At 35.2% G+C, this 25814-nt stretch overlaps 1 pseudogene; it reads right to left on the reverse strand.

Annotated features, from left to right (window-relative positions):
- Positions 1-16923: 16923 nt before the first annotated feature.
- LOC149543580 (polyadenylate-binding protein 2-like) lies at positions 16924-24448 on the reverse strand (annotated as a pseudogene).
- Positions 24449-25814: the final 1366 nt, after the last annotated feature.

Raw genomic sequence — 25814 nt, forward strand, 5'->3', positions numbered from 1 at the left:
CAATATGCCTTGAAGGCTAAGGAGATCTTGACAAAGAAGCATGAGCAAAGACAAAGAGGTAGAGGTGGTAGATTCCAAAGAGGCAGAGGTAGATCTTACAGAGAAGGTAGCAGATCTGAGAATTTTGTGCAAGATGAGTAAATCTTAATGGAAGAATGATGACAAAGGCAAGACCAAGTGGAAAGGTGGTAATTCTTACCAAGGAGGCACTAGTTCTTACCAAGGAAGAGGTAATTCCTATTCTAGAGGTGGATTTCATAGTAATTGTTTCAAATGTGGTAAAGAGGGACATAGATCTTTTGAATGTACATTCTCTGAAAGTGGGCAAGGTAATAGAAATGTTGTGATTCAAGGAGATGATTAGGGTTCATCAATTGGACTTGAGGCTGGAGAAAATCTAATGGTGAGAAGAACCTTATGTAATAAGGGAAGTGATGAGGAACCTGTTTTAAGGAGAAGTCTTTTCAAGACAAGATGTAAGATGGCTGGAAAATGTTGCAAAGTGATCATTGACAGTGGAAGTTCTACAAATTTAGCACCAAAAGAGTCAGTTACAAAGTTACAATTGTAGAGACTGAAGCATCCTAAACCCTATCATGTTTCATGGATCAAAGATGAGCATAAGAAATTGGTAAGTGAGCAATGCCTTGTGAAGTTCAAAATTGGACATTACTTTGATGAAGTTTTGTGTGATATCATGCCCATGGATTGTTGTCATATTTTATTATGTAGACCTTGGAATTATGATAGATATGTTGTGCATGATGGAAGATTGAATCAATATACTCTTTAGGTGAATGGGAAGAAACAAATATTGTTGTCTTTAATTAAAAGTCTAGATGAGGTTAATTGTATTGCTATAAAAATTTGCATGGTAAATGGAAAACAATTCAAAAGAGAAGTGAAGAAGAATCAAGTCTATTTTGCAATAATCCCTAGAGGACCAAGTGTTGGTAGCAATGACCGAGCAGCAAAAGCTAGTAATGGTTGGGTGACAGCAGATAATGATAGCTAAGTACCAGTAGAAATTGTTAAATTGTTGAATGAGTATAAAGAGATTTTTGCTAAAGATAATTTTGATGGTTTACCTCTAGTAAGAAGTATAAGTCATTGTATGGATCTAATTCTTGGAGCTAGTTTTCCAAACAAAGCACCATATAGATTGATACCTACAGAGAATGAAGAACTTAACAGACAAGTGCATGAGTTATTGTAGAAAGGTTTGATTAGAGAAAGCTTGATTCCATGTGGTGTACCTATTGTATTAGCACCTAAAAAGAATGGAGAACTAAGAATGTGTACTGATTCCAGAGCTATTAACAAGATAACAATGAAATATAATTTTTCCTATGCCAAAGATGGATGACATAATGGATTATTTGAGTGGAGCAAAGTATTTTACCAAGATTGATTTGAAGAGTGGCTATCATCATATCAGAATCAGAGAAGGTGATGAATGGAAAACTGCTTTCAAGACAAAGGATGGTTTGTATGATGGTTGGTTATGCCTTTTGGTTTGACTAATGCATCTAGTACTTTCATAAGGTTGATGAATGAAGCTTTGAAAAGATTCTTGGGTAAGTTTATGATTGTTTATTTGGATGATATTCTGATATTCAGTAAGACTAAGTAAGAACATCTTGATCATATTATACAAGTATTGTAGAGGTTGAAAGAGGAAAAGTTTTTGATTAATCTAAAAAAAGTGTTCTTTTATGCAAGAGGAGATTGTGTATTTGGGATTTGTGATTTTAGCTAGTGGTTTGAATATGGATCCTGAGAAGGTCAAATCAATTTTGGAATGGCCTACACCTGAGAATGTGGGTGAGGTAAGATCATTTCATGGTTTGGCTAATTTTTATAGAAAGTTTATAAAGAATTTTAGTGTTGTTTGTAATGTTATGACTGAGACAATGAGAGGAGACAAAAAGGAATTCAAGTGGACACATGGAGCTGATAAGAGTTTTGAGACTTTGAAACAAAAGGTTGTTGAATTACCTATATTGGGCTTACCTAATTTCAATAAGATATTTCAAGTGGAATGTGATGCTAGTGGTAGTGCAATAGGAGCTGTATTGAGTCAAGAAGGTAAGCATGTCGCTTTCTTTAGTGAAAAGTTGAATGATGCTAAAAGGAAGTATTCTATGTATGATCAAGAACCTTATGCCATTGTTCAAGCATTGAAGAAGTGGAGAATTATTTGATTCCTAAGGAGTTTTTGTTGTATTATGATCATAAAGCTTTACAATACTTGGGAAGTCAACATAAATTTAATCAAAGACATATGAAGTGGGTTGAGTACTTGCAAAGTTTCACATTTGTGATCAAGCATAAGAGCGGAGTTACTAACAAAGTTGCTAATGCATTGAGTAGAAGATGTTCTTTGTTGACTAAAATGAAGGTTGAAGTTCTTGGTTTTGATAAAATAAAAGAGTTGTATGATGTTCATCCTAATTTTTCTGAGGCGTGGAGAGAGTGCAGAGCACCAAATCTGATAGATCACATAAGTATGATGAGTATTTCATTCAAGAAGGTATGTTGTTCAAAGGTATTTAGTTGTGTATTCTTAAAATTTCTATGAGGTTGAATCTGATTGAGGAAAAGCATAGTGGTGGATTGGCTGGACATTTTGGAATTGATAAGACATTAAGTTTGCTGAAAGAGAAGTATTATTGGCCACAAATGTATAAGGATGTTCAAAAATTTGTGAAGAGTTGTGAAATTTGTCAAGTTGCAAAAGGCGTAAGTCAGAATCCTAGTTTGTATACACCTATTATTGTTCCTGAGAAACCTTGGACTGACATTAGTATGGACTTTGTTCTTGGATTGCCTAAGACGTTGAAAGGGTATGATTCCATATTTTTTGTAGTGGACAGATTTTGTAAGATGGCTCATTTTATACCATGTAAAAAGACATCAGATGCTGAACATATTGCTAAACTTTTCCTTAAAGAGATTCTAAGATTGCAAGGATTATCAAGAAGTATTATTTCAGACAGAGATAGTAAGTTTGTTGGTTTTTTTGGAAGAATTTGTGGAAGAAGATGGGTACTAAGCTAAAGTTTAGTTCTACATTCCATCAACAAATAGATGGTCAGACAGAGGTTGTGAATAGAAGCTTGGGTAATTTGTTGAGATGTTTAGTTGGGAATAAGCCAAGTAATTGGGAGATGGTATTGGCATAAACTAAATTTTCATATAATAATTCTGTGAATAGGAGTGTAGGGAAGAGACCTTTTGAGATTGTTACTAGAATGCATCCTAGAGGTATATCAGATTTGAGAGATGTTTCTAGTGAAGAAAAGAGAAGTGTTGTAGGAGAATAATTTGTTGATTTTATGGAGTCTTTGCATAAGGAAGTGAAGTTGAGGTTGGAACAAAGTAATCAGAAATATAAGGAGAATGCTCATTAGTCTAGAAGACAACATGATTTTCAAGTTGGTGATGAGGTAATGATTCATTTGAAGAAAGGCAGATTTCCTGTTGGTACATACAATATGCTGAAGATGAAGAAATTTGGACCTTGTAAGATCTTGAAAAAGTTTGATAGTGGTAATGCATATGAAGTTGAGTTAGCTAATGACATGGATATATCTCCTATATTCAATGTTGCTAATTTATACAAGTATCATGAGTTAGATGATGAAATGGTTGTACCTGATGATTATCCTAAGAAGCAGTTTGAAGAAGTTGAACAGATTTTGGATCAGAGAATTGGCAAGAGTACAAAAGGAAATGATTACTATGAGTATTTGGTGAAATGGAAGAATAGACCAATTGAAGATGCTACATGGATTTCTCAATATGAGTTGGATTCAACTCAGGTTATGACACTTGCATGATTCAGGAGACCGATTTCTCCAACCTTGGTTGTCTAATGCAGGAGCATCTTGGGTTTCCTTGTAATCCTGCACTTTGGTTCTTTCTACTTGTTGATTCCAAGTTCTTAGTGGATGTTGAGCATTTAGTTGATGCTGAGTCATTCCTTTGATTGTCGAGTTCCTGTGATTGCCAAGTGAACTCTTTGGATGCTAAGTCATTCTTAGTTGCTACTGAGTTCCTTTGGTTGTTGAGTGAATTCCTTTGGATGCTGATTGAATCCTTTCATTGCCAAGTTCCTTTGGTTACCGAGTGATTTTCTTTGGTTGCCAAGTGTTGGAGGATGCCAAGTTCATAGTTTCTACCAAGTGATTCCTTTAGATGCCAAGCTCGTGTGGGTGTCGAGTGCCAGTTTTGTAGGAGTCTTCATTTGCCAAGTTATATGTGTCTGGTTCCAATTTGGGCCGACTTTGCTTGCATTTAATTTTGGTATAGGTAGTTAATATTTTTTTTGAGCTAACTTGTGGCTTTCTATGTTCTAGAATCTTTTGTAAGCTGTTTTTGCAAGTATTTAAGGAAGTCCAAGGTTAAATTGTAGAAGAGGGAGAGATAGGAGGTCAGGGAGTTAGAGATAAAAGTCAACGAGTAGGCAAAGTGTGGAGCAGAACTGAAAATGTAAATTTGTTGTTGGATCTTTGAATGTGAATATATTTATATTGGTCATAACCTAGAAGGCCTTATAGTTGGGCATGTAAGTTGAATGTTTGAGGAATCAATAAAGATATTCTTGTTCTCTGTCTCCTTGGTGTTGTACTTTGTGTTTTCTTTTGTTGTGTTAACTCTTGCAAGGTGGTTTGGATAGTTGGGTGAGCCTTTGGCCCTAGTTATTGATCCCCTTTACCTGCATCATTTCTATTATCATTTCATTGGTGAGCCTGATAAATGCAGGCATCTCATTATTTATTTTGAAGCATTCTATTGAATGGTTCATATGAGCCATCTATGCTTGTTGAGTTTCCATGAACCTTGAAGGCATTTTATCCAACAGCCCACTCTTCCTTCCTTAGACAGGTGGTGTCTTTCTCTGATTATATTTCCATATTCATGAGAGGTGATTGGCTCATGCCTTTACATGAGAGATTCATAGCTTTCAATACAAATATGTGTGTTCAACACCTTCATGAGAGTATGAGTCAACCACATATTTCAATGATTCATGTCAAGAGGCAATATGGAGCTTAGGTTTTGAATGACAATCCAATGGTGGCACTAGTGGATTTTGAAAGAAGTTCAAAAGCTTGTGATATGTGAATTTGATTCATCTCCCTTGATTTGAGATATCCAGAGCTTTCACAAGTTTAATTATTTATTTAACAAACCCATCGACATTCAAATTGTTATGCTCGAGCTCGATCTTGTCTCTAATTGGTGATCAACATTCTTCATAACAACTTGACGTTACAAATAAGAATTACCTTCACACCGGATAAGAAGAGCATTCATATTTTGAAAATGGTATCAATTACATAGACCATGCTCCAAGAGAAACATATGGCATTGCTCAATCTTGTATATCATGTTGACTCACAGCCATCTGCATCTGTTTAGTTGGACAAACCAAATAATACTCCTTATCCTTGCTCACGGTGTTTTATTTGAAAGGTTGACCTCATTAGGCACATCGTCTTATGGAATTTGAATTGCAGCCATAATCATGTCTCTAAATTTAACTCTAAATCTTAAAGATGAACTTTAGACTAATGTACCTGAATCCCCATATTAAAGTCTAGTTTGGACATGCATTTATGAACTTCAAAATTACTGCTCATGAGGACCTAACATCGGTCTCGCACATTTTGGAAACAATTATATGAACACATGTGCCATATTGAACCAATGAACCTATTCCAATCACATCGAACCACTTTGAACTAATTTAAACTGGCAGAATCTGAACCTTTAATTATGAATTGAGACTCAATTCAGGTTTTAAATTGAAAATAGATTTTGGATTTGTTTGAGTCAATCGATCTACATTTTGAACAATGAATCTAAACTTTTCTTGAAATGTACCTGCAAGATGCCCATTTGAACCATCAAACCACTTCGAACTACTTTGAACCTTGGTCCAAACAGGTTCAAGATCATAAATTAAAAGTTTTAAAATTGTGTCCATATTGGGTACCAACAAGGCTCTAACTGTGGGACTATTTTTGATGCAAAAACATAGAACTCCAAAAATCTCTGGCAAAAACAAGTGCCTTAACCATTGGGCAATAGGGTCCACCAAGAAGATAAAACTGGAAACTGCTTGCAGAGAGGGAGGAGGGGAGCAGGGCAAAGCCAACCAACCAAAACATTTAAACTACTAGCAAGTCCAAAGCTTGCACATTATTCAAACTAACACTACACACACCCAAAGAATATTTACAATATATACAATAGGTAGGGAAATCACCTACCATAGAGGGAAAAGGGAAGAAAAACTCACACATGACCATTAACTGGTAAAGAGAAGTATGAGCCATCTCTGAAAAATGGATTGTGCTTGTGTGAATGAAACTGATACAACCTCTGCATGGAAAACTCTCGATTATTGCATATCAAACCAATTGTTTGCAAGGACTTCATAAGCCAAGTATCATCCCCAAATAGCCAAGATTCATCATATACTTCACATTCTTTGTGAGCTTTTGGCATGAAACTTTTCGATTCATTACAAATTGTTTGATGAAAGAAAGAGTGCCCAAATGCTTCCAAAGTACACATCACATTATTGATGTCATTTTTTGTTATTCAATTATCTATAAAAGGATTTTTAGCACTTAGATTATCATCAAAATAATCCTCATTTTGCATTGGGTCAATATCAATTGAGACAATTTCTTCATATTTTGCTACAATTAAATCTGGAAAGTTTTTGTCTAAGATCAATGCATTAGAAAAAGTAATACCTGGATCTTTTTCTCTCAGATCTTGCCTAGTAGGTATCAAAAGCTTTTCAATGGTATTTTCATCAATATTTCTTACCATTTCTATGTCTTTGAGAGGCTACAACTTTTCTTGTTGATATGATATACAATCAAATGAACAACTCTCAAATTTTACTTGTTCATCAAGATGAGGGATGCTTTCTATTTCTCCATCATGAATTCTTTCTTGATGTTTTTGATCTATCAAGTTAACTAGATCAACATCAATGGCTGAAAAAATATTAGAAACATTTCATTTCACATAATAGCATAGCATCATCTATTTTAATTGCTTCTTTTTTAGCATCTCTTAGATTTTGCACATTTTTATACTTTAACTGGAATTTAATTTCAATTTCCATTGTAGCTACAAAAATGCATAACTGATTATTTTCAGTTGGTTGGCATGCTAGAGTGATTTTTCCAACACATCTATTAAATCTATCAATAAAATATCGTATAGATCCATCCTTCTTTATTTGGATTTGCAAGAAATTTGATAACCTCTTACCAACATCAATTTCAAGCTTGAATCTTTAAATAAACTTCACCTTCAAGTCATCCCAACAAGTGATACAACCATCCTACAAGTTTTGAAACCAATCAACAGTATTTTCAATGAGGCTCCCAGCAAACAATCTGACAAAGACATCCTCTTCTTGTACACCAAGAATCCCACAGGTGACTGTAACTACTTTGATGTGGTCATCTGGATCTTGTGTTTTATCTCCAAGAAACTTGGGAAGGTATTCCTATGATCTTTTAGGTAAGGCTAAATACTAGGCCAAGGCAAATGGTCTGATCTAAGCCCCCCATGGCTAAGCTGCAACCACAACCATAAAACACACTGGAACTCCAAAATCAAATATTCAACAAGTTTGTAATATAGAGTCACCAATCTCCTGCACACAGAGATAATCATAAAACTGAGGAAACAAATATTAAAACTGATTTGTTTCCAAGGTCCCTAGTAAAGTTGCCAAAAATCTATTAGTGAACAGATTATCTTCCAAGAAAATACGTACAAATTAACTCTAAATGCCTAGATAAGAAGACTAAATCAGCACTAACAGTTGGATAGGTTATTATTGGATTGATAACCTTCCTCTAAATTTTATTGAGTATAGCTCCCCATGTAAGATATACAATGAATCAACTACACTACAACTAGTAATGATTTTAACCTGAAAGCAAGAAAGGTTTATAAACATCTACCCGTAAACACAAAGTAGATGCAAAAACTTAGTGACTGAAAAGAAATAAACAGCAGATGACACAAAGTTCATTATCCAGATGTTGCATCACAAAGTAAACAAACACAAAGAAAGTATCTTCCGTCCTCTTAAGGAAATGAGGAATCAGAGTTGTTAAAGATATCTTCAAATGATAATGTAATCATAAAATAGTGACATTGAAATGTATTTTAGAGAAAAATGAAAACAACACAAAGATCGTGATCAGTGGAAGGAAACTACCCCAAAATCAAAGTTTTGACATGCAATTATCCTCCAATCTCCCTTCTCTAAAGTGTAAAAGACAACAAAGATCCTATTACATGTTTCCAGTCAAAACCACTGTCTAAAGAAAAACTAAAACTCTTTTCTTTTACATTACATTAACAGTCAAAATCTATCCCTTTCTCTAACACATAGTTTAGAAAAAGAAAATAAACACAAGCTCTGCTTCCCACAGCCTCTAAAGAACTGGAATAAATCTAGAAGGACTTCTCCTCTTATTGTAACACCCAATCTATAGTCTCCAAAAGAAAAAGTGGAACCGCCCTTTGGTTTGATCCCCTCTATTAAATAGAATTCAAAAAACCAAGATTCCCCTTGGTCTCTATAACTGTTTCTTGAAAAATTTTCCCATCTTGTCAAGATCTTTTCAGTTATCAAAACCAATTCGTGAAAATGCCCCCTTTGTCACTCTATTTTATTTGTCTTTTAAATAGTATATTACACTTCTCATTGTTAGGGAAAAATAAAGATGTGAAGGATAATTATAATGTTTAATAAAATATTATAACTATTTAAGCTTCTTGCCTAATTTTATTCATGGGCACCTGTGGTTGATATATCAGCAACTTATGCAATTTTGAGTGTCATGTCACACCATCACATTAGATAATACCAATTCATCGAGATGAGACAACTATTCTATGCAATAATTCAAGGTTACAGAATCAATTGTTTCTCCAGATGAAAGTGTTGATTTATATAGAAACTAGATATCCATCAAATGATGGTTCTCTTTGGGGTAAGTCATGGTGAAAGTTCCTTTTAAGAGATCCTATTTTCTTACTCGTGTATGAGGATTGAATAAAAACACCTGCTGACCCCAATGAGTTGGGTTGTCTATGCTAGGAGCAGTTGTTAATTCAACTACATGAGTTGCTGGACTGGAAGCACTTCCTCAAAAAATGAACATCAAACTATCCAAAAAATCCACTGAATCTCCCCTATTCAACAGTAAAGGGAATTGTATATGACTGTACACAAGAAATTTCATCTACAGTTGCAGTCAGACAATCAATTTCATTCACAATGGTAGGGGTGCCAATTATTTGGTGTGGATGAAGATTGTTCCAAAGAGAGGTCTGTAGATAATACTTCTTTTATTCTTCACAATAGGGTTGTGCATGTGATTTTTCCATATATTAATGGATACCAACAATCTGTCATGTTGATTAGAGGTATTGGATTTATACCTACAATAACCACCTTCATCATTTGCCCTCCCGTCAGCATGGAAGGAAGCTCCTTTTTTTTTAAAGACTGTATCTTGTAATGACAATCATGTTTCAATGAGGGCGACATTTATAATAGTCATGTATTTTGGATCAAAAGCGAATGATTTTCAATGGTTATTCATTTGAGAATATCATTCGTTTGATGGTGATTATATCTTGTTGGGCACAAAGTAGAATTATGATTCTAATGAGAACCCAATAGCACCTTCATCGTCGCTTCCCATTATGTTTAAGATATGCATGTTTTCTTTTTGGCATTCTCATTTTGAAACACTATATCAAATTGTTGGCATGCATATCCCTATTACCTTCACAATATATTCAATGTTCTTTAATAGTCTTCAGTGAGCCATCATGTTTCTATTATCATTTCGTTGGTGAGCCTAATAAATGCAGGCGTCTCATTATTTCTTTTGAAGCACTCTATTGAATGGTTCATATGAGCCACCTATGCTTGCTGAGTTTCCATGAACCTTTAAGGCATTTTATCCAACAGTCCACTCTTCTTTCCTTAGACAAGTGGTGTATTCTCTGATTATATTTCCATATTCACGTGAGGTGATTGGCTCGTGCCTTTACATGGGAGATTCACAACTTTCAACACAAATATGTGTGTTCAACACCTTAATGAGAGTATGAGTCAACCATAGATTTCAATGATTCATGTCGAGAGGGGATATGGAGCTTAGGTTTTGAACGAGAATCTAACGGCAGTACTGGAAAATTTTGAAAGAAGCTCAAAAGCTTGTGAGATGTGAATCTAATTCATCTCCCTTGATTTGAGATATCTTGAGCTTTCACAAATTTATTTATTTATTTAACAAACCCACTAACATTCAAATTGTTATGCTCGAGCTCGATCTTGTCTCTAAGTGGTGATCAACATTCTTCATAACAACCTAACATTACAAATAAGAATTACCTTCATACCCGATAAGAAGAGCATTAATATTTTGAAAATGGTATCAATTACGCAGACCATGCTCCAAGAGAAATGTATGACATTGCTTGATCTTGTATATCATGTTAACTCACAGTCATCTGCATCTGTTTAGTTGGACAAACCAAATAATACTCCTTATCCTTGCTCACGGTATTTTATTTGAAAGGCTAACGTCATTAGGCACATCATCTTATGGAATTTGAATTGCATCCATAATCATGTCTCTAAATTTAACTCTGAATCTAAAAGATGAACTTCAGACTAAGGTACCTGAATCCCCATATCAAAGTCTGGTTTGGACACACATTTATGAACTTCAAAATTATTGCTCATGAGGACCTGATATCAATCTCACATATTCTAGAAACAATTATATGAACACATGTGCCATATTGAACCAATGAACCTATTCCAATCACATCAAACCACTTTGAACTACTTTGAACTGGTAGAATCTGAACCTTGCATTATGAACCGAGACTGAATTTAGGTTTTAAACTGAGAATAGATTCTGGATTTGTCTAAGTCAATTGATCTGCATTTTGAATAATGAATCTAAAATTTTCTTTAAATGTACCTGCAAGATGCCCATTTGAACCATCAAGCCACTTTGAACTACTTTGAACCTTGGTTTAAAGAGGTTCAAGATCATAAATTAAAAGTTTTAAAATCATGTCCATATTGGGTACCAACATGGGCTCTAACTACGGGACTATTTTTGATGCAATAATGGAGAACTCCAACAATCTCTGGCAAAAACAAGTGCCTTAACCATCGGGCAATAGGGTTCACCAAGAAGAGAAAATTGGAAGCCACTTGCAGAGAAGGAGGAGGGGAGCAGGGCAACGCCAACCAACCAAAACACTTAAACTACTAGCAAGCCCAAAGCTTGCACATTATTCAAACTAACACTACACACACCCAAAGAATATTTACAATATATACAATAGGTAGGGGAATCACCTCCCATAGAGGGAAAAGTGAAGAAAAACTGACACATGACCATTAATCGGTAAAGAGAACTATGAGCCATCCCTGAAAAATGGATTGTGCTTGCATGAACAAAACTGATACAACCTCTGCATGGCAAACTCTCGATTGTTTCATATCAAACCAATTGTTTGCAAGGACTTAATAAGCCAAGTATCATCCCCAAATAGCCAAGATTCATCGTAGACTTCACATTCTTTGTGAGCTTTTGGCATGAAAGTTTTCAATTCATTACAAATTGTTTGATGAAAGAAAGAGTGCCCAAATGTTTCCAAAGTACACATCACATTATTGATGTCATTTTTTGTTATTCCATTATCTATCAAAGGATTTGTAGCACTTAGATTATCATCAAAATAATCCTCACTTTGCATTGGATCAATATCAATTGAGACAGTTTCTTCATATTTTGTTGCAATTAAATCTAGAAAGTCTTTGTCTAAGATCAATGCATTAGAAAAAGTAATACCTGGATCTTTCCCTCTCGGATCTTGGCTAGCAAGTATCAAAAGCTTTTTTATGGTATTTTCATCAATATTTCTTACCATTTCTATGTCTTCGAGAGGCTGCAACTTTTCTTGTTGATATTATATACAATCAAATAAACAATTCTCAAATTTTACTTGTTCATCAAGATGAGGGATGCCTTGTATTTCTTCACCATGAATTCTTTCTTGATGTTTGGTTATCTATCAATTTTACTAGATCAACGTCAATGGCTAAAAAGACATTAGAAACTCCAAATGCAAAGGAATCAAATGCTTGAAATGAAGAAGCCATTGGTAGATTTTTATTAATCTTATTGTCACTAAGCTCTTTGTCAGTGGGGGGATGGCTCCTACTATTACATTTCATTCCACATAATAGCATAGCATCATCTATTTTAATTTCTTCTTTTTGAGAATCTCTTAGATTTTGCACATTTTGATACTTTAACTAGAATTTAATTTCGGTTTCCATTGTAGCAACAAAAATTTATAATTGATTATTTTCAGTTGGTTGGCATGCTAGAGGGATTTTTTCCAACACATCTATTAAATCTATCAATAAAATCTCTTATAGATTTGTCCTCCTTTATTTGAATTTGCAAGAAATTTGATAACATCTTACCAACATCAACTGCAAGCTTGAATCTTTCAATAAACTTCACCTTCAAGTCATCCCAACAAGTGATACAACCATCCTGCAAGTTTTGAAACCAATCAATAGCATTTTCAATGAGGCTCCCAACAAATAATCTGACAAAGACATCCTCTTCTTGTACACCAAGAATCCCACAGGTGACTGTAACTACTTTGATGTGGTCATCTGGATCTTGTGTTTTATCTACAAGAAACTTGGGAAGGTATTCCCATGATCTTTTAGGTAAGGCTAAATACTGGGCCAAGGTAAATGGTCTAATCTGAGCCCCCCATGGCTGAGCTACAACCATTGCCATAAAACACACTGGAACTCCAAAATCAAAGATTCATCAAGTTTGTAACATAGAGTCACCAATCTCTTGCACATAGAGATAATCATAAAACTGAGGAAACAAATATTAACACTGATCTTCGTTTCCAAGGTCCCCACTAGAGTCACCAAAAAATTGTTAGTGAACATATTGTCTTCCAAGAAAATAGGTACAAATTAACTCTAAATGTCCAAATAAGAAGACTAAATCAGCACTAACAGTTAGATAGGTTATCATTGGATTGATAACCTTCCTCTGAATTTTATCAGGCATAGCTCCCCATGTAAGATATACAATGAATCAACTACACTACCACTGGTAATGCTATTAACCTCAAAGCAAGAAAGGTTTATAAATATCTACCCATAAACACAAAGTAGATGCAAAAACTTAGTGACTAAAAAAAACAAAAAATAGTAGATGACACAAAGTTCATTAGCCAGACGCTGCATCAAAAAGTTAAAAAACACAAAGAAAGTATCTTCCATCCTCTTGAGGAAATGAGGAATCAAATTTGTTAAAGATATCTTCAAATGATAACGTAATCAGAAAATAGTGACATTGAAATGTATTTTAGAGAAAACTGAAAACACACAAAGATCATGATCAGTGGGAGTAAACTACCCCAAAATCAAAATTTTGACATGCAATTATCCTCCAGTCTCCCTTCTCTAAAGTGTAAAAGATAACAAAGATCATATTACACGTTTGCAGTCAAATCCAATGTCCAAAGAGAAACTAAAACTCTTTTCGTTTACATTACATTAACAATCAAAATCTATCCCTTTCTCTAACACATGATTCAAAAAAAGAAAATAAACACAAGCTCTGCTTCCCATAGCCTCTAAAGAATTGGAATAAACTTGGAAGGACTTCTCCTCTTACTGTAACACCCAATCTACAATCTCCAAAAGAAAAAAGTGAAACCCCTCTTTGGTTTGATCCCCTCTATTAGATAGAATTCAGAAAACCAAGATTCCCCTTGGTCTCTATAACTATTTCTTGAAAAAATTTCCCATCTTTTTGTTTTGTCGGGATCTTTTCAATTATCAAAACCAATTCGTGAAAATGACCCCTTTCTCACTCGATTTTATTTGTCTTTTAAATAGCATTACACATCTCATTGTTGGGGAAAAATAAAGATGTGAAGGATAATTATAATGTTCAATAAAACATTATAACTATTTAAGCTTCTCTCCCAATTTTATTCACAGGCACATGTGGTTGATATATCAGCAGCTTATGTGATTCTGAGTGTCATGTCACACCATCACTTCAAATAATACCAGTTCATCGGGATGAGATAGCTATTGTATGAAATAATTCAATAGCTATTCTATAAAATAATTCAAGGTTACAGAATTAGCTATTTCTCCAGATGAAAGTGTTGATTTATATAGAAATTGGATATCCATCAAACAATGATTCTCTTTGGGGCGAGTCATGGTGAAAGTTCCTTTTAAGAGATCATGTTTTCTTACTCGTGTATGAGGATTGAACAAAAACCCCTGTTGACCCTAGTGCGTTAGATTGTCTATGCTAGGAGCAGTTGTTAATTCAACTACATGAGTTGTTGGACTGGAAGCACTTCCTCAAAAAATGAACATCAAACCATCCAGCAAATCCATTGAATCTTCCTTGTTCAATAGTAAAGGGAATTTTATATTCTAACTATACATAGGAAATTTCATCTACAATTATAGTCAAACAATCAATTTCATTCACAATGGAAGGGGTGCCAATTATTTGGTGTGGATGAAGATTGTTCCAAAGAGGGGTATGTAGATAATACTTCTTTTATTCTTCACAATAGGGTTGTGCAAATGCTTTTTCCATATATGAATGGATACCAATGATCTGTCATGTTGATTTGAGGTATTGGATTTATACCTACAATAACCACCTTCATCATTCACCCTCCTATCAGCATGGAAGGAAGCTCAATTTTTTTTTTAAAAGATTGTATCTTGTAATGACAATCATGTTTTGATGAGGATGACATTTATAACAATCATGTATTTTGGATCAAATGTGAATGATTTTCAATAGTTATTCATTTGAGAATATCATTCGTTTGATGGTGATTATATCTTGTGGGGCGTAAAGTAGAACTATGATTCTAATGAGAACCTGATAGCACCTTCACCGTCGCTTCCCATTATGTTCGAGCTATGCATGTTTTATTTTTGGCATTCTCATTTCGAAACACTTTATCAAACTACTGGCATACATATCCCTATTAGCTTCACCGTATATTCGATGTTATTTAATAGTCTTCAGTGACCCATCATGTTTTTGTTATCATTTTGTTGGTGAGCCCTATAAATGTAGGCATCTCATTATTTCTTTTGAAGCATTGTATTGAATGGTTCATATGAGCCATCTATGTTTGTTGAGTTGTCGTGAACCTTCAAGGCATTTTATCCAATAGCCCACTCTTCTTTCCTTAGATAGGTGATGTCTTTCTCTAATTATATTTCCATATTCGCGTGAGGTGATTGGATCGTGCCTTTACATGGGAGATTCACAGCTTTCAACATAAATATGTATGTTTGATGCCTTCATGAGAGTATGAGTCAACCACAAATTTCAATGATTCGTGCCAAGAGGGGATATGGAGCTTATGTTTTGAATGAGAATCCAATGACGATACTGGAAAATTTTGAAAGAAGCTCAAAAGCTTGCGAGATGTGAATCTAATTCATCTCCCTTGATTTGAGATATCCCAAGCTTTCACAAGTTTATTTATTTATTTAATAAACCCATCGACATTCAAATTGTTATGCTCAAGCTCAATCTTGTCTCTAAGTGGTGATCAACATCCTTCATAACAACCTAACATTACAAATAAGAATTACCTTCACATCTGATAAGAAGAGCATTCAGATTTTGAAAATGGTATCAATTACATAGACCATGCTCCAAGAGAAACATATGGCATTGCTCGATCTTGCATATCATGTTGACTCGCAGCCATCTACATCTGTTTAGTTGGACAAACCAAATAATACTCCTTATCCTTGCTCACAGTATTTTATTTGAAAGGCTGACCTCATTAGGCACATCGTGTTATGGAATTTGAATTGCATCCATAATCATGTCTCTGAATTTAACTTTGAATCTAAAAGATGAACTTCAAACTAAGGTACCTAAATCCCCATATCAAAGTCTAGTTTGGACACGCATTTATGAACTTCAAAATTACTGCTCATGAGGACCTGACATCAGTCTTGCACATTTTGGAAACAATTATATGAACACATTTGCCGTATTGAACCAATGAACCTGTTCCAATCACATTGAACCACTTTGAACTGCTTTAAACTGGCAGAATCTAAACCTTGAATTATGAACCGAGACTGAATTCAAATTTTAAACTAAAAATAGATTATGGATTTTTCTGAGTCCATTGATCCACATTTTGAACAATGAATCTAAAATTTTCTTGCAATGTACCTGCAAAATGTCAATTTGAACCATCAAACCACTTTGAATTACTTTGAAACTTGGGTCAAAGAGGTTCAAGATCATAAATTAAAATTTTTAAAACCATGTCCATATTGGGTACCAACATTTTCTCAGGTAAACTTCTAATTCTTGAGAGTGTTCTATGTTGTGCATGTTGCATTCCCCACATGATTAGAAAACAAAGCAGAATGAATTATTAATAGTTTATCAAGTTTGGGAAACACAAATGCACCAAGTACCTATTGTTGTTGTTGTTGATGATGAATTTGTTGTGCACCACCCCTCCTTCCATCCATTATTTTTCCTTGTTGGCTCTACTTCTATAATTGAAATGGTAGCATAAAATTTTGCCTCTATGTCATTCCAAGGTGAATTTCAGGTAGCAACTATTGTTGATAACCAAAACTTGCAGGTTGTAAGGAATTACAAGAATTAGGGAATTTCTAGCCAAAGTAACTCCTTGTGAATCAAAATTAAAATATTACCCATCCCATTTACTAACATGTAGAGGAATCAGACCATGAGGACCCTAACCATAGAACAATTGTTGTGGGGTGAGCCTTGGAGCACCAAGATGATATGGTGATAAACTAGTTGGTATTGCAGGAGTAACTCCAATAGGAGCTCTCATCTGAGAAAATTGAGCCTGGCATGACAACAAATCAAGTATTTACATTGTTTGCAAGCACTTGAATCTTCTATGCATCTAGAAAATCAATATGGACATCTTGAATTTTCTACCACAAGAACTCTACATACATGCAGTCTTGCCCTTCTCTCTAGTTCTTGTTGAGCCAATACAACATAAAGAGGTTTTCTTCCAACCATCTTTCCACTCATCTCAGCAACCTACAATTCATGACAAATACATCACATTCAAAACCATGCCATTCTCCAGTGGATAGCAAACATGAAAATCTAGTTAGATACTATGAATTCAAACAAAACATCTAACATGATAATAAATAATGTCTTATAGCTAAAAGTCACAAATAAAACATTTGAGAAGAAAAATCCACAAACCTGGATCCCTCATAACCTAAAAATGGTGGCATGATGTTAAGAAATTAAATACACAAATAAGTAGAATTTTTTGCCATGAGAAGCTATAGAAGCTGAATTTAACCACAATGTAATCCACAAGAAAATGATAAAATGAGTAGAACCTTAACAACATCATATTCATGAGAAGACATACCTTGCAAGATGTTATGGTGCCAAATTCTGAAAATAGTTCTCTTAGCTTTTCATTCAAATACAAATTAGCAACCTAAATTTTTTCTATTTTTTCCTTCCTCTCTTGTTCAAACTTGTTTTTTAATTCTACCTCCCTTTCAGCCTTTTTCTGTGCACTTCCAACATACCATTCCTTATCATCATTATAAGTTTTTCCAGTTAAACTACAACAACATTAGGTGCATCATTTGCATTTTCAAAATTAACAAATCCAAAGCCTTTGGATTTTCCATCCACATCCCTCATAACAACTGCACTAGTGATGGGGCCAAATTTACTAAAAACATTTTGCAAGTCTTCATTTGTAGTCATGTTAGATAAGTTTTTCACAAAAATATTGCTAAACTTGGAAGTACCCATTAATCATTCTCTTTCTTTTCATCTCACAAACAAGACAACATAGACTTGCTTGTCATTAAGTAACAAACCATTCATTTTTCAATGGCACTTTGTATTGCCTCTTCTTGCTTATATTGGACAAAACCATAACCTTTGGACTGGCCATTGTTATATGTAGCCACTTTGCAAGAAAGAATGGTCCAAAAAGTAGAGAATGTATCATATAATCTTTTATTATCTATACTTGTGTTGAGATTCTGCAAACAAATAACTTTAAGATTAACACACAAATCTTCAACTATTATGTCATAGCAAGAAAAGTAAATAGAAATATATAGTCTAGGTTAAAATTTTGATGTAACATGTTCACCTTGATGAAGATGTTTGTAGAGCTACTCTTCTGAATGCTTGGATCATAATGGGAAAACATTATTCTCATTTGCTTATCATTAATACTAGTATAATTCAGAATCTCCATAGCACAACTAGCTGCAAATGCAAAAAATACCTAATTTTATTTAACATATCATAAATCACAATCGAGCTACAAATATCGATGAATTTAAGTGTTCTCAAGGAAAGGAACTTGGCTACCAATTTTTGAAAATGAATAACATGCAAAAACAAGTGATTAAACATGTTATGGAAATTGTGTTATTAATTACAATAATAAACATTTAGTAATAGATATATAAATAAACTTTGGTTAAGGATCTATAAAATAGTCTTTGGGCTCTTCATAGCTATCAAATCAATATTCGTTCAATTAATTCACCGCTCAGGCCATTGACTAAATCTATACCAAAGTTAAGTTTGTTAGGAATAATGTGTCTCAACCTTGTATAATTCCTATTCTTATTATTTGTTTTGTAAAATGTATTTCTTGCAAATAATGTTGATGTGTCGACATCTTGAATTATGTGTAAGGAGATCATGACTAAAATGGTTATGACGGATTCCTATGACATGTAAGAGCTATATTAGGAAGATTCAATGACAGGTGAAGACATGTTGCAACTAAGATATTTGAGTACTGTACACTCTACCCCAATAGTGGGGTTCGGGGCATCGCCTCGAAAAAAATTTTGGGGTTCCTATATTCTCAGAGAATGGTAAAACCCTAATATGGTTTACCTTTGGGAGTAGCCCTAAAGTGAAGCGCATTTTATAAGCATTTTTAGGGTTGCAAAGAGAAGTGATGCGAAAAGGGTGTATTGTTGGTACTGCGAGTAGCTACTGGAGTCTTCTATTGTTGATGTTGAACTTGCATTGCAAGTGTATTGTAACCTCGTGTTGAAGATAATACATTGTGCAGGTTCTGAAGGGGTGGGGTTGTTTTACTGAAAGGTTTTTCCCCACCGGAAAATCCTTGTGTTATGTGTTCCTTTCTATGTCTATTTTTTGTATGCATGGTTAGCTACAATATTGTTGTTTACATGATATTGAATTTGTAAGTGTAGAAGATTTTAATAGGATTTGCATCATACTTTCCTTATGAGATTAGTGTAGGAAGTTGTTTCTGCACCTGAGTTTCCTTACAAGTGGTATCAGAGCTTGATCAACTTTTGATCCTAGTTGTTGGGTAGGGTTTTTTGAGCTAATCTCAAGTTGAGTGGGAGTCTTGTGCAGAGCATCCTGAATCTTATTTGTAGATTGAGATGGTGAGTTCATCATATGGAAGAATGGAGGTGGATAAATTTAATGGCACTAATTTCAAGTTGTGGAAACTCAAGATGGAAGACATGTTGGAAGATCGTGACCTATGGGAAGCGACTACAAGCGCTACATGACCAGTAACTATAGCTCAAGAAGATTGGGCTTTCAAAGATCGCAAAGCTAAGGGTCTCATAAGACTCTTTTTAACCGATGTAGTCCTCCTGAATGTTCTAGATGAGAAAACTACATATAGTTTGTGGGAGAGACTTGGGGCCGTGTATCAGGCCAAATCTTTGGTGAACAAGTTGTTCCTGAGGAAGAATTTGTATTCTCTATGAATGGAGGAAGGTGGATCCTTAACGAATCATTTAAATGCATTTAATCTACTGGCTGCACAGTTGACATCAGCCGGTGTCAAGTTAGAGGAGGAGGATCGTTGCTACACACTTTTGTGTTCTTTACCGAATTCATGGGACCATCTTGTGATGGCTCTTAGAAGCACATTAGCCACTTTCAAAATGGATGATGTGGTGTCTTCGTTGCTATCAGAGGAGATGCAGAGAAAGGCAACTATTTCAAAAAAAGAAGCCCTTGTTGTTCGTGGGAGATCCACGGAAAGAGGAAAGAAAAATGACAATAAGTCTGACAATAAAGGTAGATCCAAATCTCGTGGGAAGTCATAGACTTCCAATAAGTCTAAGGTAAAATGTTGGAACTGTGATAAGACTGGGCACTTCCATAAAGATTGTAAAGAGCCTAAGAAGAAGAAGAAAGCCTCAAATTCTGGTTCTGAAAAATATCAAGAAGATGGTGATGCATTCATCGTAGCTTTGGCAGCCCATGCATCTGATGATGTGTGGTTGGTTGAATCAGGTGCATCTTTTCACATGACCTCTCATCGAAACTGGTTCTCAAGATATGAAGAGTTTGATGGTGGAAAGGTGTAATTGGGTGATGATTCTCACCTAAAGATAGTTGGATGCAGAAGGGTCACTATCAAATTTCCTGATGGACGAGTAAAGGGAATCAATGGAGTTATGCACATTCCAGGTTTGGCATGAAACCTATTATCTGTAAGTATGCTGAATGATGTAGGCGTGCAAGTTGTTTTTTCTAAAGATGGATGTAAGATGATGAGAGGAGCTATGGTGCTTGCTAAGGGTACTAGGAGAGGTACTTTATTTTAGCTTGATGCATACATTTCTCAGTGGAATAGTTCTTCTATTTCAAAGAAGAGAGTAGCTATCACTTCATCCCCACCATTTGAACAAGCAGTAAAGAAGATTGTGGTTAGTGGTTTTGATGGTAGTGCAACAAGTGTACCTAAGGGTGCAAACATTTTGGAAGGAAAGCTTCTAGCAGAAAAGACAATGTTGTGGCATATGAGATTTGGCCACATTGGTGAGAAGGGTCTTAGAACCCTAAAAAATAAAAATCTCGTTGAGGGGTTAAATGATTGCAATCTCGAGTTTGACTTCTGTGAACACTATGTCTATGGTAAACAAAATCGTGTTCAGTTTTACTCTAGTTCTCACAAATCTTCTGATGTTTTGGATCTTATTCATTCTGATGTATTTGGTCCTGTAAAAGTTCCTTCAATATCCAAGTCTGTATTTTTTATATCTTTCATAGATGATTACAGTAGAAGGACATGGATTTATTTCCTTAAAAGTAAGACACAAGTCTTTAGTCGATTCAAGGAATTTAAAGCCCTTGTAGAGAATCAGACTAGTAAGAAGATTAAGTGTGTGAGAACTGACAATGGTGGTGAGTTTTGCTTAGCAGAGTTTGAACAGTTCTGTAAAGAACAAGGTATCGAGAGGCATAAGACAACTCCTTATACCCCAGAGCAAAATGGAGTTGCAGAGAGAATGAATAGGACACTGATGGAGAAGGCTAGGAGTATGCTTAGTGGAGCTGGTTTAGAACAAAGGTTTTGGGCCGAAGCTGTGGCCACTGCTTGTTATCTAGTTAACAAATCTCCTACATTAGCCCTTGTTGGTAAGACACCCATGGAGGTGTGGTTTGGTAAGAAGCCTTCAGTTAGACATCTTCATGTTTTTGGTTGTGAAGCTTATGCACATGTTCTAAAGGAGAAAAGATCTAAGTTGGAAAAAAAAGTTGTTAAATGTATTTTCATCAGGTACAGTGCTAGTGTGAAAGGATACAAGCTTTGGGATCCTGTGACTAGTAAGGTTTTGTATAGCAGAAATGTTATTTTTAGAGAGCTAACATCTTCTCCTATTGTGCTACAACCAGATGAAAAAGAAAAGGAAAAAGATGTTGTTCAGTTGCCTCCTACCCCTGAGAAGACTGAACAGAGAGACCATGTTGGGTCTAATGATGAGGAGAGCTCTAGCAGCTCTGATAGTTCAAAACAAGAGGAAGAACAACCTCAACCTTAGCCCTTGAGGAGATCCACAAGAGAAATAAAGCAACTAGAAAGGTTTGGTTATTCTATGTTAGATTCCAGTTGTGCTTTTGCTTTGATTACTAACACTGATGAGCCTAGATCAGTGAAAGAGTCTTTGGGCATGGAAGATGCGGGTTCCTGGATTGAGGCTATGGATGATGAGATGGCTTCATTAGAGAAAAAGAAAACATGGGACCTTGTACCTTTTCCTAAAGGGATAAAATCCGTTGGCTATAAATGGGTGTTCAAGAAGAAATTCTGTGCAGATGGCAGTGTTGAAAGGTACAAAGCTAGATTGGTTGCAAAGGGGTATTCACAGGTAGAGGGAATAGATTATGGTGAAATATTCTCTCCTGTTGCAAAGTTGACATCCATTAGATTTCTGTTATCTCTTGCTGCATCATATGATTTAGAGATAGAACAGATGGATGTGAAGACAGATTTCCTTCATGGCAATTTGGAGGAAGAGATTTATATGTCACAGCCTGAGCACTACATTGTTAAAGGTAAAGAATCCTTAGTTTGCAGATTAAAGAAATCTCTATATGGTTTGAAGCAATCTCCTAGGATGTGGTACCTTAAGTTTGATGCCTTTGTGTTGTCAATTGGATTTGTAAGATCAAAATCAGATCATTGTGTTTATTTCAAAATTGAAAATGATCGCCTTCTTATTGTTGCATTATATGTTGATGATATGTTGATGTTTGGGAAGGGTAAGGGTATGATTTCTGATTTTAAATTTTAGTTGTCAGCACAGTTTGAGATGAAAGATCTTGGGGTAGCTAGGTACATCTTGGGTATGGAAATCAGTAGAGACAGGTCTAACAGAAAACTTTGGTTGAGTCAGAGTAAGTATGTGAAGTCTGTGTTGGACAGGTTCAGCATGGCAGATTGTAGACCACTATGTGTTCCTATTCCTGTGGGAACAAAGTTATCTGAAGATGTTTGTCCAAAATCTCCTAGTGAGGTGGAGGACATGAGTAGAGTACCTTATGCTAGTGCAGTTGGCAGTCTTATGTATGCTATGGTCTGTACTAGACCATACATTGCCCAAGCAGTGGGAGTCCTGAGTCAATTTATGGCTAATCCTGGATGGATACATTGGGATGCAGTTAAGCGAGTATTCAGATATTTGAGGGGTACATCAGATTACTCCATATGTTATCATGGTAACTCTTCTGGATCTCAGCATTCAATTTGTATTCATGGGTTTGTGGATTCAGATTGGGCAGGTGATATTGACCGCAGGAGATCCACCAATGCTTATGTGTTCACTATGTTTGGTGGTGCCATCAGTTGGATGAGCAAGCGACAACCTATGGTTGCTTTGTCCACTATAGAAGCTGAGTACGTGGCTACTACTCATGCTTGTAAGGAAGCCATTTGGCTTAAGAGATTGTGTTCTAATGTTGGTGTTGATGCAAAATAGATTACTATTTGGTGTGACAGTCAGAGTGCTATTTGCCTTGCGAAGAATCCAACTTTCCATGCCAAAACGAAGCACATTGATGTCCAGTATCACTTTGTGAGAGATATGGTGGAAGATGGAAAGGTAAATTTGGAAAAGGTAGATACTGTGAAGAATTTTGCAGATGCATTAACGAAACCAGTGGGCACTGAGAAGTTCAGATGGTGTTCGGAGTCTATGGGCATTTTGGCCTATAGTGGTTAGTTCATGTTATGTTCCTATTGCTCTTACAAGGTGTTCAAAAAGTGGGAGAATTTTAGGAATAATGTGTCTCAACCTTGTATAATTCCTATTCTTATTATTTGTTTTGTAAAATGTATTTCTTGCAAATAATGTTGATGTGTCGACATCTTGAATTGTGTGTAAGGAGATCATGACTAAAACGGTTATGGCAGATTCCTATGACACGTAAGAGCTATGTTAGGAAGATTCAATGACAGGTGAAGACATGTGGCAACTAAGATATTTGAGTACTGTACACTCTTCCTTTGGGAGTAGCCCTAAAGTGAAGTGCATGTTATAAGCATTTTTAGGGTTGCAAAGAGAAGCGATGCGAAAAAGGTGTATTGTTGGTACTGCGATAGCTACTGGAGTCTTCTATTGTTGATGTTGAACTTGCATTGCAAGTGTATTGTAACCTCGTGTTGAAGATAATACATTGTGCAGGTTCTGAAGGGGTGGGGTTGTTTTACCGAAAGGTTTTTCCCCACCGAAAAATCCTTGTGTTATGTGTTCCTTTCTCTGTCTATTTTTTGTATGCATGGTTAGCTGCAATATTGTTGTTTACATGATATTGAATCTGTAAGTGTAGAAGATTTTAATAGGATTTGCATCATACTTTCCTTATGAGATTAGTGTAGGAAGCTGTTTCCGCACCTGAGTTTCCTTACAAAGTTCAGCAAGAAATCGTTGGCTCCCAAGATAACCTTGTGCTTCCCCCATGACAATCAAAAATACCAACTACAGTAGAGTGAAATAACAAGAAAAATCAGCTACTATCCTATAGCATGGCCTACAAATTGATTACAATACATAGTCTATAAATTCTAACAATTAGTAGGAAACAATAGGAACAATAGCTCAGCTAAACTAATTGTGCATCTAGAATCTTAGCAACATCAAGCATCCCATTTTTTTACTTATCACTCAAATGTCAAAATATGGACTTCTAATATATGTTTCAAAACAATTCTCTACGCACAAATGAAGTACACTAAATATTATTCACTACAAATTATGTACATCTAGCATATTCACCCCCAATAAGACCAATGGAATATTGGTAAATGATCACATAGGATAGTCACTGAATATTCACATCTAGTTATGGTTGTCAGGAAGCCCCATTATCATCCCCATGCTCACAATTTCTAGTCACCATAGTTATAAATGATATAGTTACCTCATTATTTATTTTCCCACCACATATCCTAATTTGATTGATATACCCCTCTGACTCTCGATACCAGTAACTCCCCATCTCCTAGTATTAATGTCAATAAAGTAAGAACATTTCTAGCATCAACAAAATATCATGCAAGGGCCCATTGGTTAGAGTTTACCATATCAATTACTATGGAATTATTAGAAAGATAAATGTAGGAAGAAAAATTTGAAGCTCATCTTGGAAACATTGTGAAAATTGAGAGTAGTTTTTTCATATTGTCTTGGCTTCCCTTCAATGTCAATGGATATGGAGTAGTATCAGCATTTGAGCATTAGCAACCCACTTTTCCAACTTCACAAGGAGGAAATCCAAATCATGGTTGGAATAAAGGAGGTCAAATCATAACCATTGGCAGAGATGAAGGCTTTTGGTAAAAAAGAAACTACAACAACCATTGGATCTGTTGTTGTTAGATCTATTACAGAGACATATGAAAGCTTACTGGCTTCCATTCTAGAGTTTGTAGCCTTTGGAAAAAAATTCAAGGTTATTTTCCACTTTGATCCCTCATATTACCTTTGTTTAATCAGTCAAATGTACTTTGTGTCAAGCCTTGTGTCATTTTTGTTTTTCACATACATTCTTAGCCATTTATATTTTAACCACTCACCTTCTTATCTTTTGCAGTCTTCATCACCTGTGGAACTCACTCAAGCAGAGATAGAGTACCTAGTGAATGTTGTTAAGTATATTTATTCTAATCATGTGGTGCTCCAATACAATTGCACAAACACTATACTAGGACAAGTATTGAAAAATATAGGTGTCTCAATTAATTGATTTTGTACATTTTTGTGAAGCATTCCACTCATTTTTTAGGCTTCATACACACTTTACTTTGATTGTAGATCTTTCAAATAA

The sequence above is a fragment of the Cupressus sempervirens genome, chromosome 8 (genome assembly GCF_028749045.1).
Source record: "Cupressus sempervirens isolate cs-2001-9-10 chromosome 8, ASM2874904v1, whole genome shotgun sequence".
In the NCBI taxonomy this organism is placed as follows: Eukaryota; Viridiplantae; Streptophyta; class Pinopsida; order Cupressales; family Cupressaceae; genus Cupressus; species Cupressus sempervirens.